The 17565-nt window shown below is 31.9% G+C and overlaps 1 long non-coding RNA gene across 3 annotated transcripts in view; it reads left to right on the top strand.

Moving 5' to 3' along the window:
* LOC143238957 (uncharacterized) overlaps positions 1-17565 on the top strand; it is a 45627-nt gene that overhangs the window by 16121 nt on the left and 11941 nt on the right. The window contains exons 1-2 of one of the 3 annotated variants that reach the window (XR_013020861.1): positions 6537-7383; positions 15115-15267. This is a non-coding gene — a long non-coding RNA (uncharacterized LOC143238957). Of the gene's footprint in view, positions 1-6517; positions 7384-15114; positions 15268-17565 lie in introns of those variants that run through there. The other 2 variants (XR_013020865.1, XR_013020859.1) reach the window with 2 other exon arrangements.

The raw sequence follows: 17565 nt of genomic DNA, 5'->3' as shown, positions 1-17565 counted from the left end.
CTTTTTCTTACAAAAAACTAGAACAACATAAATGTAAGTATCATCTTTGTGTAAGACAATGCTTCCTAACAATTAATTTCGCACAAAAATGATTATTAATAAAAATAAAAATACTTATTACGAAAAACATTATTTCTTACAATAATATTATTCACTAAACATATAATTACTTCTTATATTGCCCCCCGTTAGTACAGCGGTAGGTCTACGGATTTACAACGCTAAAATCAGGGGTTCAATTCCCCTCGACGGGCTCGACAGATAGCCTAATGTGGCTTTGCTGTAAGAAAAACACACACACTTATATTCCTAAAGCTTTGCTGTAAGAAAACACACACACTTCTTATATTCCTAAAGCTTTGCTGTAAGAAAACACACACACTTATATTCCTAAAGCTTTGCTGTAAGAAAACACACACACTTCTTATATTCCTAAAGCTTTGCTGTAAGAAAACACACACACTTCTTATATTCCTAAAGCTTTGCTGTAAGAAAACACACACACACTTCTTATATTCCTAAAGCTTTGCTGTAAAAAAACACACACACACTTCTTATATTCCTAAAACTTTGCTGTAAAAAACACACACACTTCTTATATTCCTAAAGCTTTGCTGTAAAAAAACACACACACTTCTTATATTCCTAAAACTTTGCTGTAAAAAACACACACACTTCTTATATTCCTAAAGCTTTGCTGTAAAAACACACACACACTTCTTATATTCCTAAAGCTTTGCTGTAAAAAAAACACACACACACTTCTTATATTCCTAAAGCTTTGCTGTAAAAACACACACACTTCTATTCCTAAAGCTTTGCTGTAAAAAAACACACACACTTCTTATATTCCTAAAGCTTTGCTGTAAGAAAACACACACACTTCTTATATTCCTAAAGCTTTGCTGTAAGAAAACACACACACTTCTTATATTCCTAAAGCTTTGCTGTAAGAAAACACACACACTTCGTATATTCCTAAAGCTTTGCTGTAAGAAAACACACACACTTCGTATATTCCTACAAGGTCCGGCATGGCCAGGTGGGTTAAGGTATTTGACTCGTACTCTGAGGGTCGCGGGTTTGAATCCCCGTCGCACCAAACAAGCTCGCCCTTTCAGCCGTGGGGGCGTTATAATGTTACGGTCAATCACCACTATTCGTTGGTGAAAGGGTAGCCCAAGAGTTGGCGGTGGGTGGTGATGGCTAGCTGCCTTCCCTCTAGTCTTACGCTGCTAAATTATGGGCGGCTAGCGCAGAGAGCCCTCGTGTAGCTTTGCACGAAATTCAAACAAACAAAACTAAAACAAATATTCCTATAAAGAGATATTCAGTGAGAGTTAACTACATAAAGTTCCTTGTGCTGAGAATTATCTAATATTACTAAGAGTTATTTTGTGTCAAAAAAAAAAAAAGTAAACACAGAATCGAAGATTTGCTTACATATGATAAATCATTTAATGAAGAAACATTGGTAATAAGATATCGGATGTCTTATTAATGACAATGTTAACTTATACGATATTTGAAAGAAACACAGACGCAGTGCATGAATCTTATATTGTGAATGTTTTAAGCCATTATGAAAACGTCATAAGAGACGTGCATTGTATTAAAGTTTAATATTTTGTTCGCCCTATTTGTTTAGACTGGACGAAAGTTTTAGTCTCGGTGATGAAGAAGTCTTCTCTAGCGCAGAATCTGGCACACCCCTCCCCCATAATTATCTGATATATACATTATTTTATACCATTACAGTTTCCGTAAAAATAAGGTGTTAAACATTAACCTAATAGGACTTAGAGCCATCCTATTAGGGTATTGTTTGATGCTTAATAGTTAACAACATGTTATCCATTGATAAATTTTATATAATTATACAATAGTAATTATGGCTTTATTTTTAAAGAAAGCTGTATTTATAAACTGATTTGATTATTTGTGTCTAAAACCCGAAGTTTGGCTGTTTTAATTTTGACTGAATATCTTTTTTCTATTCTATGTAAGTGCCTTATACCGCACAAGGATTATATAGGCAGAACCAATACCCAGCTTTGAACTAATACATCAAAAAGAAGGCAGTAAGTTTAGAGTCGTTTGAGACAAATCTTGAGTTGCTTTTGCTAGACCGAACAATTATTCTTCTTATAGCGTAACCCCAAAGTGCGGAACGCGTTTTCGTTTTTTACATCAAGAAGAAGAGAGTTACGAACATATAGATTCACAGTTGAGACACGTTTCCAACACCTCTTCCAAATCCATGAAGTATTTAAACGTTACTAATACTGTTCAAAATTATATTGTAATAATTAACCGTAACTAATTGCTTTTTGACACATGAAAAAACAACTTTTGATTGGCTAATGAATTACTGTAGTGATTAAGCAAAGCGTGCTGCGACTTTAGATTGACAAGAGGGTTGGAAAAAAAAAACCCATTATAATGACGACCGCCATCTTTGACACGGACTATTTTACGACAGAAAACCAACAAGACTTACTGCGCAAGTCTTGTTCGAGTATGCGACACTACTTAACTAACCATAAAACAAATTGATAATGCAATAAACACGTAATAAAAGATTATATGTCATGTATTTTGATGCAAGCAGTAGATTGCGTTCTTTACGGTTATTTTAAGACCTTTTAAATTGTATAAACCGCTGTGACAACAATTCCCGGCAGAACAAAAAAATATTGTATCTAAACTGGGTTAAAGATTTTGGTTTTTTATATTAAAACTTAGGGTTTCATAGTAGGATATAAAAAAAACCCTCACAAGTATGCAGCAAATTTAAATAAGGACTTCATTTATTTTTTAAATTGACAAGGTAAAATGCGAAATACCTTCAACACATTTCTACATCGAAACGAAGGTAATGTTACACAAAACACACTTGCCACAGATATGAGTAATTAACCATGACTTTTAAAGAATTTATATATCATTTATTACCTGTTCATGACAAGCTCGTCGTATATGATTCGGATATTTGCAGCTACGGGTATGAAGTGCTCAAGTGTTTTACCACTATTGAAATTCAAGCTAAATTAATGACGTCAACGCTGAGTATGAGTGCACGTGTCTCCTACTTCGGTTGGCTCTAGTAGGAGCTATTGTATCCTTAGGAAAACACCACGAGTTTGCTGGTGTGAAATATATTTACGTCACCTCCTTAATAAAGCAGTCATTTTAAGCAGTTTAAGCTATCATATTTTAGACTCAACCGTTATACTAAGCCTTAATTATTATGATTGGATTCCACCTGGCCATTTTGAAAAAAACAAAACGTGATATAAAACACGTGTTTACGTAGCTACCATTCCGAGAGAAGATTCTCTTAAAATAGATTTACCTTGTTCGATTTTACAAGGACCGGTTATGTAAGCAGTTTAAAACCATTTTGAACAAAAGAGAAAAAAGTAAAACTTTAGCAATGAATTATTTAACAGTTATAATTTTAATTTTTAGACATAACTATCGTGTAACGGAAGTGAAATATATGTTACACCATCATAGCAATTAGAGCTTACTGGAGCTTGTTATTATTGTATCAAATTTGTGCCATTAAATGTACTGAAATCGTAAGTAACTAATTATGATGTAATTTAAGCTAATATTTCCGTGAGGTTTTTAAATCCTATCATCACTTATATCACTGCTTAGATCAAGAAAACAACAACAACAACTTTGGAATGACTATAACATCTAAGACTTTTCTGGCTCTCAGTATAAACGTTTAGGTTTTAAATATTTAAAGGATAATAGACCATTTTAAAGTTACTTCTACAGCCTATGAGTTAGAGTGTGAAATACCTGCTCAAGTTCAAAGCTAGAGATATATTAGTAAGTTCAAAGCTAGAGATATATTAGTAAGTTCAAAGCTAGAGATATATTAGTAAGTTTAAAGCTAGAGATATATTAGTAAGTTCAAAGCTAGAGATACATTAGTAAGTTCAAAGCTAGAGATATATTAGTAAGTTCACAGCTAGAGATGTATTAGTAAGTTTAAAGCTATAGATATATTAGTAAGCCTTTGTTCTTAAAAAGTTAAATTGCAAAGCTTTAGTATTTCTATTTAAGTGAAATTATTTACAGATGTTTTCACTCCTTTGGTTTATAGTATGTTATAAGGTTGTACTTATACAGATATCACTGTGTTGCCTATTGTAAATGCTTCGCAGGGTGCAAACGGATCTTCACCAAAATTGATATGGAGGTTTATTAGGACAGTGCGAGGATATACGCATATTTTTATTCTGCATCTTTCAAGGTTTACCACTACTTCACCCCTGTGGACGGATCTTCTCCAAATTTGGCATGAAGTTTTGTTAGGTGTGCTGGAAGATATATACAGATTTAAGGTTTCACATTTTGTGATTTGCAGTTTTTGCGTTTTTTACAATTACACATAAGAGAACTTTTCATGTCCTAAAATAATCTATTATTAATCATAAATTTACATAACTTCCGTCCAGGGTGCGGGTGCTAAGGTCAGCTTATAGTTGAAGCTGGAGATTTTATGCGAGTTTTTACGCTGCCTAGTTACGGTTGCCCCGTCACCATAACAACAGTTAGATGCTTCTCAAATCCTCATTCGTGTAGTTTTCACTCTATCATATCTGTGGATATATTTGAATTTAGATGTTTGTATGGTCGTTATTTACATACTACTGTATAAATTGAAAAACAGTTTGCGTTTTGTTTTTTTAACAGGGCTTTATTACAGATACTGTTTTTCAGTGTGAGAGTTTCATGTATAATAAATATTTAAATATAAATCCGTTACTTTATAAGTTACAATTTATATATTAGAAGCTGCAGAGAGAGGTTTTTTACAAGTCTTTAATAAAACCTTTTTAAACCGCTAATAGTTTCGAATATATATAAATGTGAACAGTTGTAAGAAACTGCCTATTCTTGAATGTTTACTAAAGGACTTTAAACTGTAAATACAGTTCTGTAGACTAATGAATTAACTATATATGTAAAAACGAGCTGTTTTTAAATATATATTTCTCTACAAGTGGGTTTTCTCGACATCACTGATAATGAATTAACTGCTTTTAAAATATTTACATTGTACAACATACCAATAAAAAGTAAATTGTTTGAGCTTTAGCTATATTTATAAATATCAAACTAGAACTTAGATAAACATTTGTAAGATTTACTTGGTTTTAAAAATATTTCATATTTACAAACTACAAGGTTGAAAATTCACAAGTCTACCTATTTTTAAGCCCCTCAGCGATAAGTCTAAAGGCTTATAACGCTAAAATTCGGGTTTCTATATCCAAGGTGGGCAGTGCAAAGAAAGCCCATTGTGTAAATTTATGCTTAGCAACATAGAAAGGTAAGTTCTTATATTCCTATGATAGATGAAACTGTACGAACTTCAAAACTTGTAAACCTTTTAAACTTCAAGAATGTAAGGCAGGAAGCTGTCAAACTTCAAATACGCGCAAATAAATAATAAATAATAATAATAAATTTCTAGTTTCTTACCTTATACAATCACGTGTAAACCTTTTAAATTTCAATAATGTATTTAGTATGTTTACACCCTTTAGATAATACCTTGTAAAAATGCCCATTACTTTGTATAACATCGTGAAACTTTAGTACGTAGCTGCACGCTAAACTCGAAGATCTGGTAGTAAAATCTAGTTTTATTAAACTAGCATTCAATAAAACAGAGCTTATGAAATAAGTTCTTACTAAAAACATTGAAATAAAGAATTTTATGATTTCCTCCTGTAACAGAAACCTTCAATAATATAAGTAGGCTATAAATTTTAATTTATTCAACAATAGAATGTTGCATGTCTATTCTTATTGTAAAACATAGTTGATCCTTAGTTTTCTATAAAAAAAAAGTAAATAGTATTTGAGGCCAAGGATATCAGAAAAATGTAAAATTATTTTCCTTGACACTTTATATTGATAACAATGGTAAAATTATTTTCCTTGACACTTTATATTGATAACAATGGTAAAATTATTTTCCTTGACACTTTATATTGATAACAATTGTAAAATTATTTTCCGTGACACTTTATATTGATAACAATGGTAAAATTATTTTCCTTGACACTTTATATTGATAACAATGGTGAAATTATTTTCCTTGACACTTTATATTAGATAACAATGGTAAAATTATTGTTACTTATGCGTTAATATGATAACAATGGTAAAATTATTTTACTTTACACATTAAAGTGGTAACAATGGAAAAACTATTTTACTTTACATAACATGATGACAAAAAATGGAAAACTATTTTATTTTGCACAATATAATCATAACAATTGAAAACTTTAACTTTGCACAATATAATGATAACAAGGGATGGCAGAAAACGCAAAATCCTGCATATTTCCATATTTCAGAGGAACATGACTGAGCGTTCCAGCGTTAGTGGCCAATAAAAGAGGAATCGTGGGCGTACATTGGAAAAATAGGTAGAATTATACTGGTAACGATACCCAATAAAAATAATATGTTATATTAGGATGTTTGTTCTTATACAGCGGACAGATGTAACTTTGCGGTCAATTCTACTAGGTTTAGTGAACCTAAAAGGAAGAGAACGAGAATGGAACACAAATAGATGTATGTTAATTTATAATAACCAGACAAAAGTATGCGACTCAGAAATACAGAATTATGAACATTTGTACGTTGAGAAAAACGCACGTAATTCGTAGTTACACAACGATTAGCTTAGAAACAGCAATTTTTTATAATAAGAAAACTGTACTAACATGTAAAATGCAACAATTATTGGTGGACATAAGAATGGAAATATATGAACGGAAAATTGAACAGTCTTGAAAACACACACACACACATATATATATATACTCTTTAAAACGAACTAGAAATATAGAGAATTGAGTAACTTTCGTGAGGACGTTTATAACTACATTCTTATGGAACGTAGTTAAGAGGGACTGAAAGGTTTGAAAGTGTTTGCAACCACAACAACAGTAAAAGTAAAGTGTGTTTTCATAAAATATTATGTAAAACCTGTAACCTCCAATAGAAACGTAACGGCTGTTGATCCGTAAGATAAAGAAGGAAATATTTAGACTGAGCAACCAACGATGGAAAAGTCACACATGTCAACTGCTGATGAAGTAACCCAAGCTTGTAGGCGTTGCATTTAGGCTTAGGTTTTCCGGACGCTTCAAAGTACTGTCGCTAGTTCGTAGAAGTTGTCGAGAAGAGACTGTACGTTGGATGCTGTGCAAACCAAGTGCAATAACATTTTAATAACTGTGAAGTTTCTTTCTGAAAGACTCATTTTAATGTTAACTGAACGAAGAAATATTGTTGCAAGAATGAAACAGCATTCAAGATTGTCAAGAATCTCAGGTATTGTACAATACAAGTGTAATAATATGCACATTTTCAATACTATGATTTATACTACATTTAAACCTATGACCAATGTGTATTTCTATCCAAAAACGTTTGTAAAAGCATCTCAGTGAAATGTATAATATACCTATTCACTTCAAATGATTTCACTTTATAACAAACCCGAGGAATCAACAGATCCGTATAAAAACAACAACTGATAAGTCGTCCTTATACGGCAAAGTTTGAAAGGGAGGTATGTTTCGAATTTAAATTTCCACTATTAGGCTTAAGACATGTCATCATATATTAATATATATTGAATAAGATATATTCATCTAAGTGTAAAAAACTGCTAGAGTATTGGCTTAACGTATGAATTTTTTTTGTTGAACTTACAAACCAACACTTGGTATGCACGTATCAATACTCCAATATTTCTCTAATTCTCTACAAAGTTATTATTCTTTCTACGAACTTCTTAAATCCCAAAGTTCACACTTAAGTAGGAAAAATTACGGTTATTTACAGGTTTTAAAAAAAGTGTGATTTTTCTAAATTTTAATCTAAATCATTTTTACGTATTTACCCCAACAACCACCACGCGAGGTTATTTAGAGAAAGAATAACCAAAACACTTTATCATCATCATGTACAAACAATGTAACCATTAAAATTTAAAATACACTCTCAAACTACTACGACTAGTTTATCTTTTGTTATTAAATGACTATAATATTACTTACAGTGCTTTTCTGAATGTATTATCTTAGATACAGCACTGAACTGGCAGAATGGAGCAGCGATAAATGCCGTGTAGTGTAACTTTAGCCACATGAATTTTTAGACAACATGGCGTTTATTTTTAGCCACCTACGTAAGCTTAGTGGTTAATTCAGTAACGTTTACTTTTACAAATTTGGATTTTTTTATAGTACGTTATTACAATTTTTCCAAGTAAAATAAATCAAAGATTTAGCTTAGAACTACAAATTAATTAATATTTCAAATTACAAATATTAGGCTTAAGACATGTCATATATAAGTTAAATAAGATAAACCCCTCGATCTAAATATTATATTTATTATTCATTTTATATTATGATTACAATGTGTTTAGACATTTAACCTATCAGTTAAATATCTAATTATTACAGACATGTTTTTAGTGTAGAAAACCTCATTTAAGACACTTATAAGTCTTATATAAAGGAAACGAATTATTCTGATATGTGACTTCCAGTATTTGTTTGTTTGTTGTTAAGTGCAAAGCTACACAAACGGTTATCCGAGCTGTGCTCATCCCAAGTATCTAATCCAAATTTTTAGCGATGCGAATCCGCAAATTTAACACCTTCTTTTGTTATAAAACTAAAACTATAACTATACGTTAGATTTATTTTTCTAGCGTTTCCTTTTTAACCTTAATACACACCTAAATAGATAGAAATAACATTTCTAAGATGTTTTTACACTTAATGCGTATATATGTGTTCGTTCATTATAAACCACAAAGTTGTATAGCAGATATCAAACCTTTCGAATCTCATGTATATAAAAATGGAACATATGGCTATTATATATTTATAGAATTTATATATAATGATTCGTATTACAAAGAACAGTTGTCTTATATCCTAAAGAATGTTTCTAAGGTTACCTTACAATAAATATCTTCTAAATGAAGGTACCCAACATCGGACACTTGTGTAGTGTTATCACAAAGATTCTTTACTGTTGCCCACAGCAGGAAATTGAAACATAGTTATGTATCTCAGAACGGCTAATATGGGTATTAACACTTACTGATAAGCAGAGAACAACGTTTCGACCTTCCTTGGTCATCTTTAGGTTAACAAAGAGGAACTTTGTTGAAACGTAGTTAGTGTCCGCAAACATACTTCTGACCCGCCGGCGAACCATATATGGACAGTTGTATTTCAGAAACTGACAAGATTTTGGTAAATGCTTTTCACGACACCAGGGTGACTGTTGTGTTCATGTACCTCTTTTAAAATAAGTAGTACCTTGGGCACTTCCAATCTGAATGTCACTTTATGCGACACTTAGACAAAAAAGAAAGTGCATGAGAATCAGGCAGAGCCATCTTTAGTTTGGGACCTGCAATTAGTCAAAAATATTCATAGCCTTCACAGCTATTCTTGTTTGTTTTGTTTGTTGAATTTCGCGCAAGGCTACTCGAGGGCTATGTGCGCTAGCCGTCCCTAATTTAGTAGTGTAAGACTAGAGGGAAGGCAGCTAGTCATCATCACCCACTGTCAACTCTTGGGCTACTCTCTTACCAACGAATAGTGGGATTGGTCGTACATTATGACGCCTCCACGGCTGAAAGTGCGAGCGTGTTTGATGCGACAGGAATTCGAACCCGCGACCCTCGGATTACGAGTCGAACGCCTTAACCCACTTAGCCATGCTAAACCACACAGTTATTGTTAACAGATTAAAATTACTAAATGTCGCAGTTAAAATTAAAGGAGAGTTTATAACCATATCGGTGATCAAACCTCAAATCTTTCGACTTTGCTAGCCCTAAAATAGTAGCAGTAGCATATAGTTTAAAGCTAATGTGATTTAGATATTAAAGACTAGGAAAGTATGGTTAATAATCTGTAAAAATACTTCATAAACCCACGATAAACCAAAATTTACAGAGGATAAGAAACTATTTTGTTCAATAAACTGTGAACAAATATTTGATTATCTGAAGCAAAGTTCGTCTTGCTCTTATAAATGTATATATAGAACATCCCTCATAAGCTATTTAAACGTCTAGCGTATGTGTTTGTTTGTTTTTGAATTTCACGCATAGATAGACGAGGACTATCTGTGCTAACCGTCTCTAATTTACAGTTTAAGAGGGAATGTAGCTAGTCATTATCACCCACCGCCAACTCTTTGGCTACTCTTTTACCAATGAATAGGGAGATTGAGCGTCTCATTATAACGCTCCCAAGGCTGAAAGAATGAGAATGTTTGGAGTGACGGGGATTCGAACCCGTGACCTGCAGGTAGCGAGACGAGTGCTCCAACCACCTGGCCTTGCTGGGTGTGTGTGTGTGTATGTGTGATTCTTTTTAACTAAAAGCCACACAACAGGCTACCTCATCTCTGCTCACCACGTAGATTCAAACCCAAGATCATAAAGTTGGAATTCCATAAACCCACCGAGGGAATAAAGATCGATGCGAACTAGAAAATAGGAAAAGCATGACCCACTGACTAGTGTGACGCACTACGAATCCGATGTTTAGTACTAGTTGATACCCTGCTATCACAAAAACACAGAACAACAGAAAACAAAAACACGCTCTCCTCAATTTGGGAACGGAAACCAAATCCGATTAATCGATTAGAGTAGTTCACGAGTTGGCGGCGGGCCGTGCTAACTAGATGCCTTCTTTCTTCTTTATTACTTTCTAATTAAGGACGGCTAGTACGGACGATCCTTGCACGAAAATCGATAGAAAGCAGAAACAGAAGTTATCTGTTAATTTCTGTAACGAATTTTTAGCTACAAACTTTTTTTTATTAAAAATTTCTGTACAGGCCCAGCATGGCCAGGTGGGTTAATGCATTCGACTCGTAATCTGAGGGGCATGGGTTCGAATCCCGGTCGCAACAAACATGTTCGCCCCTTTTAGCCGTAGGGACGTTATAATGTTACAGTCAATCCCACTATTCGTTGGCAAAAGAGTAGCCCAAGAGTTGGTGGTGGGTGGTGATGACTAACTGCCTTCCCCCTAGTCTTACACTGCTGAATTAAGGTCGGCTAGCGCAGATAGCCCTCGAGTAGCTTTGCGCGAAATTCTAAAAACAAACAAATAATTATCTGTACACATTTTTAGTTAGAATTTATATTATTTTTACTGGCCCTTGTTCTGACCTTGTGCACGATTCGTTTTAACAAGCCCCTCTGCCTCCAGAGTGAAGCAGAAACTTTATTTAGTAACCCGTTGATGTTGTATATTTGTACATATATGAGGCGTTGTAACTAAATTAATCTTCCCACAAACTAGCATTGCATTTATCTATTTCTTTCTCCAACGCCCTCTAGTGGCACAATGATATGTCTAAGGGCTTTGTGCTTAATAACAAACAACGTTTAAGAAAACAAAAATCCATGATAAGCACAAGAAAAGAGAAATAGGTTCGAACTTATGTTTTGTTACGAGTAGCTAAACATTAGACTAGTTGTTGCTCTTCGTTTGTTTTCAAGGCAGAAATGAGTGAAGTCAAAGATAGAGAAAAGACAATCTGATAATATTGTATTAGAGAAAATGCTCACAACTTAAATAATCGTTCTTTGGTTCTTATTGTTAAACGCATATATCGGTTCATACATCAGTTCATATATCGGTTCATACACCAGTTCATATATCGGCTCATATTTTTAACTCTTCTATAATTAAGGTCTCAAACACGCGCGTTTCCTTCGTAAGCCTGAACACAAAATTCTTAATCCTTAGAGAAGACATTGGTTTATTGTGTTTTTTCTCTCGGTTCTTAAAATAATAACTTACGATATATGTATCTATACCGCGCAAAGTGCACAACATATCTAACACTAAAATTAGCAACCTATGTGCTTGGATTACTGTGTAGACTTATAAAATAATAATCTAGATATGACTTGAGAAACTGGGAACATTGAAAAGCATTTTGCCAACATCAGGAAAGCGTGAATTGTTATATTATTTTCTGTATAAAATATGTTCATACCAAAACCCATTATTGTATATCTCATTTTGTGGGTTTTTCTTTGTTTATCTCCTTTTCCCTTAAGTTAAGTTATTAGGAAAGAGACCAATGTTCGCTGCTAATTTGAAGAAATGTGTATGTGTGTTAGAAAGCAAAGCAACGTTGTTGAATCCATAGCAGAAGGCCCCGGCATGGCCAGGTGGTTAACGCACTCGACTCGTAATATGAGGGTTGCGGGTTGGAATCCCCGTTATACTAAACATTCCCGCTTTTTCAGCCGTGAAGACGTTATAATGTCACAGCCAAATCCCACTATTCATTGGTAAAAGAGTAGCCCAAGAGTTGGCGGTAAGCGATGATAGCTAGCTGCCTTCCCTCTAGTCTTACAGTGCTAAATTATGGATGGCTGGCGCAGATGGCCCTCGAGTTGCTTTGCGCGAAATTCAAAACACACCATAGCAGAAATCAAATTCTGGACTTTTGCGATATTGAGTTTGTATACTTACCGCCTATCCATCAAAGGTCCAACAAGTGTTTTTAACAGTTCTGCATAAGTTAAAAACGTTTTGTTTTTTTACAAGTTCAAGTACACTGTTGTTTTTCCTATCTTTGTGTTCAACTAAAAGCATTTTAAAAAACTATTAAAAAGCACGATTTGCACGCTTCCAGTTAAAAGCGATGTAGTGTTCAGATAATATTGTCAACCGAGTGTAAACAAAAGATTTGATGTGCACATTTGAAAGGAATTCACAGACAATGAAGTTCACCATAAAACTGCAGCCAAATTGTATTTGTAAAAAAAGAAAAAAAATAATATTCGAAATTTTTATATTCGTCTTAGTCGAAGAACATAGGTGTCTCTCTTTACCATGAAATAATTACTTCCAAGTAAGCGATGTCCAATTTGAAATTAAACAAGTTAAGACTTATCTTCACAAGCCAGGATAACTTGGATCTCGTGCTGCAACTCCTCCCAGACAAATATAATCGATTAACATCTGACTTTGCTGTTTGAGTCAAAAGCGACCGACCGCGCGCGCCGAAGCTCGTGATAACAAGAAAATGGCGACGCATTTAAAAAGAAAAAAATCTTGTCTGTTTATGTCCGCCATTACTGCTTTGACGAGTACAGCAGACTGTCAAGTGGTGCCAACTACTGGCTTAGTGTAAAACTTGAAAAAGATGTTCACGGAAACCTTTATTCGAGCGTGCACTTTTTTTAATGAGGCTTCCTGCTTATTTCATATGCAAACTGACAACGCTTTACAGAAATTATATGTTCAGGAACTACACAACAATGCATTTTGTAATTTTAAAAAACTTCCTGCATGAATGCTTATTTCATATGCTAACTGATAACGCTTTAAAGAAATATGTTCAGGAACTGCACAACATTGTGTTATGTAATTTTAAAAAATTCCTGCATGAGTGCTTATTTCATATGCTAACTGATAACGCTTTGTAGAAATAATATGTTCAGAAACTGCACAACAATGTATTATGTAGTTTTAGAAACTTCCTGCATGAGTGCTTATTTCATATGCTAACTGATAACGCTTTAAAGAAATATGTTCAGAAACTGCACAACAATGTATTATGTAGTTTTAAAAAACTTCCTACGTGAGTGCTTATTTCATATGCTAACTGATAACGCTTTATAGAAATAATATGTTCAGAAACTGTTCAACATTGCGTTACTTAATTTTAAAAACTTCCTGCATGATGTATTAATAGATATACTATCTGTTGAAGTGTAAATAAAGCTTTGAACAACTATGTTCAGTTGTGATAACGATATAGAAGAGAGTTTTATTAATAAAACTGTCAATTTTTTAGATAAAATATATGAACAAATTGTATTATTCTATTATTTTCTTCTTCGTAATCTATTAACATTTGCTGTTCTCGTAACAAATAATCGTTAATATTTATTATTAAGTATTGCATTATCATGAAATGTTTATCATCAGGTACTGTATTAACATGAAATATTTATCATTAGATAATGTATTAGCATTAAACATCATTATGCATTGTATTAACATGGAATACATGTCACTAGGTACTGTATTAACATGGAATACACGTCATTAGGTACTGTATTAACATAAAAAATTTATAATTATATATTGTATTAACAATAAATATTTATAATTAGATATTGTATTAACAATAAACATTTATCATTATGTACCGTACCAACATGAAATATTTATCATTATATACCGTACCAACATGAAATATTTATCATTATGTACTTTATTAGCATGAAATATTTATCATAAGGTATTGTATTAACATGAAATATTTATTATTATGTACCGTACCAACATGAAATATTTATCATAAGGTATTGTATTAACATGAAATATTTATCATTAGGTATTGTATTAACATGAAATATTTATCATTAGGTATTGTATTAACATGAAATATTTATCATTAGGTATTGTATTAACGTGAAATATTTATTATTACATATTGTATTAACACGAAACATTTATGATTTAGTATGGTATTAACGTGAAACATTTATAATTACGTATTGTATTAACACGAAACATTTATGATTAAGTATGGTATTAACGTGAAACATTTATAATTAGGTAGAGTATTAACACGAAACATTTATGATTATGTATTGCATTAACATGATCAAGGGCATCTATGAACTTTATACAACAAATAAAATACGTTATTGTCCAGTATAATATTTAATTCTTCATTAAATAATTAAATCTGTAGTTTTATTACCTAATATGAAAAAGACAAATTTGTTTGAAGGATTTTTTCCCTCTCTGAAATTATCAGGTATTTACATAGGATCATGTTAACGTATTGTATATGTTCAACACCTTTAACAGAAGATGTATGACGTCACTGATGTCAGCCTACGTACTTATTACAAGTACAGATGTATCAGCTATAAGTGTTAGGTAACATTTAGTGTGCTGGTATATTTTTCTTTCTTTTTTATCATAAATATAAAAATTATACGAAAGGTTCTTTGTTTATTGTTTGTTTTAGAACAAAGCTACACAATAAGTTGCCTGTGCTATTTCAATCTCGGAGAATCGAATACCGGATTTTAGAACTGTAAGTCCCTAAACTTACAGCTGACCCACCAGAGAGAGACGAGGGGTTCTTAATTAAATAAATGTTGAAGACGAAAGTAAGAAAGTAAGTTTGCATCATTCTGCGTATTTCTAAAGTCTGATGTAATATAGATATTCAATATAACATGGAATAGACTTACTTCTTATCAGTGTAGGGAGTACCTGCGTACAAAGTATCCTATTGTAGATACACGCATGCATGCTTAAGTGTATACATAGAGATATTCCTAGAGAAATATGAATAACATTTTGCCTTTAGTCTCTATGAAGCTGTTATTCAAGCAGTTCCCCCCTCCAAAAAGTTATAAGTTCATTAACAGCAATATTTTTTTTATAAATTAGAAATTTTACAGAGATATAACAAAATAAAGATGTAACAAAATAAAGGCTCCAGTGAAAAAAATACAAAAAAAAATTGCTTTATTAAACAAATTTCTCTTCTATTCTTGTATTTTATAGCAGTATTACCAGGTTTTACAAAAGGTAATAAGCGTGTCTGGCCTTGGAAACGTTTGTTACTTTTGTATCGTAGAAGCAATGGTATCGGTTGGTTGCTAGTTTAAGTATCCATTCAAATTAGCCTACAAAACATTGTAACCAAGAATGTCAAAGTAACGTCATAGCTTGAAATCAATGATAAACTGCCACGCCCATCTTTGTATGTATATTGTATATCAAATTTTTAAAACATTCAGTGAAACTAGTTGTTACTTACCATACTAACAAAATAAGTTTCGTTACAAAGAAAATCTATATTTTTGGCTATTTATATATTCGCTTTTGCTAGAATATCTATATTTTTGGTTATTATATATTCTTGTTAAGTAGTCGTGTGTGAGTGCATGTTTTCTTACAGCAAAGCCAGACTGGGCATCTGCTGAGTCCACCGAGGGGAACCGATCCCTTGATTTTAGCGTTATGCAGTTGGTTTTGCTAAAATGTTATATTTTTGGTTATTATATATTCTTGTTACGTAGTCGGTTTTGCTAATATATCTACATTTTTGGTTATTATATATTCTTGTTATGTTATGGGTTTCGACAAAATATTTATATTGTTGGTTATTATATATATTTTGTTATGTAGTGGGTGTAGACAAAATATTTATATTATTGGTTATTAAGTATTCTTTTAATGTAGTGGGTTTAGACAAAATATTTATATTGTTGGTTATTATATATTCTTGTAATGTAGTGGGTTTAGACAAAATATTTATATTGTAGGTTATTATATATTCTTGTTATGTAGTGGGTTTAGACAAAATATTTATATTGTTGTTTATTATATATTCTTGTTGTGTAGTGGGTTTTAGACAAAATATTTATATTGTTGTTTATTACACATTCTTGTTGTGTAGTGGGTTTAGACAAAATATTTATATTGTTGTTTATTATATATTCTTGTTATGTAGTGGGTTTTAGACAAAATATTTATATTGTAGGTTATTATATATTCTTGTTATGTAGTGGGTTTAGACAAAATATTTATATTGTTGTTTATTACCCATTCTTGTTGTGTAGTGGGTTTAGACAAAATATTTATATTGTAGGTTATTATACATTCTTGTTATGTAGTGGGTTTAGACAAAATATTTATATTGTAGGTTATTATATATTCTTGTTGTGTAGTGGGTTTAGACAAAATATTTATATTGTTGTTTATTATATATTCTTGTTGTGTAGTGGGATTAGACAAAATATTTATATTGTAGGTTATTATATATTCTTGTTATGTAGTGGGTTTAGACAAAATATTTATATTGTAGGTTATTATATATTCTTGTTATGTAGTGGGTTTAGACAAAATATTTATATTGTAGGTTATTATATATTCTTGTTATGTAGTGGGTTTAGACAAAATATTTATATTGTTGTTTATTACACATTCTTGTTGTGTAGTGGGTTTAGACAAAATATTTATATTGTAGGTTATTATACAATCTTGTTATGTAGTGGGTTTAGACAAAATATTTATATTGTAGGTTATTATATATTCTTGTTGTGTAGTGGGTTTAGACAAAATATTTATATTGTTGTTTATTATATATTCTTGTTGTGTAGTGGGATTAGACAAAATATTTATATTGTAGGTTATTATATATTCTTGTTATGTAGTGGGTTTAGACAAAATATTTATATTGTAGGTTATTATATATTCTTGTTATGTAGTGGGTTTAGACAAAATATTTATATTGTAGGTTATTATATATTCTTGTTATGTAGTGGGTTTAGACAAAATATTTATATTGTTGTTTATTATACATTCTTGTTATGTAGTGGGTTTAGACAAAATATTTATATTGTAGGTTATTATATATTCTTGTTATGTAGTGGGTTTAGACAAAATATTTATATTGTAGGTT

Source organism: Tachypleus tridentatus, chromosome 2, assembly GCF_004210375.1.
Source record: "Tachypleus tridentatus isolate NWPU-2018 chromosome 2, ASM421037v1, whole genome shotgun sequence".
NCBI classification, from domain to species: domain Eukaryota; kingdom Metazoa; phylum Arthropoda; class Merostomata; order Xiphosura; family Limulidae; genus Tachypleus; species Tachypleus tridentatus.
The sequence above is the reverse complement of the archived record's forward strand: the minus strand, read 5'-3'. Positions and strand labels throughout refer to the sequence as shown.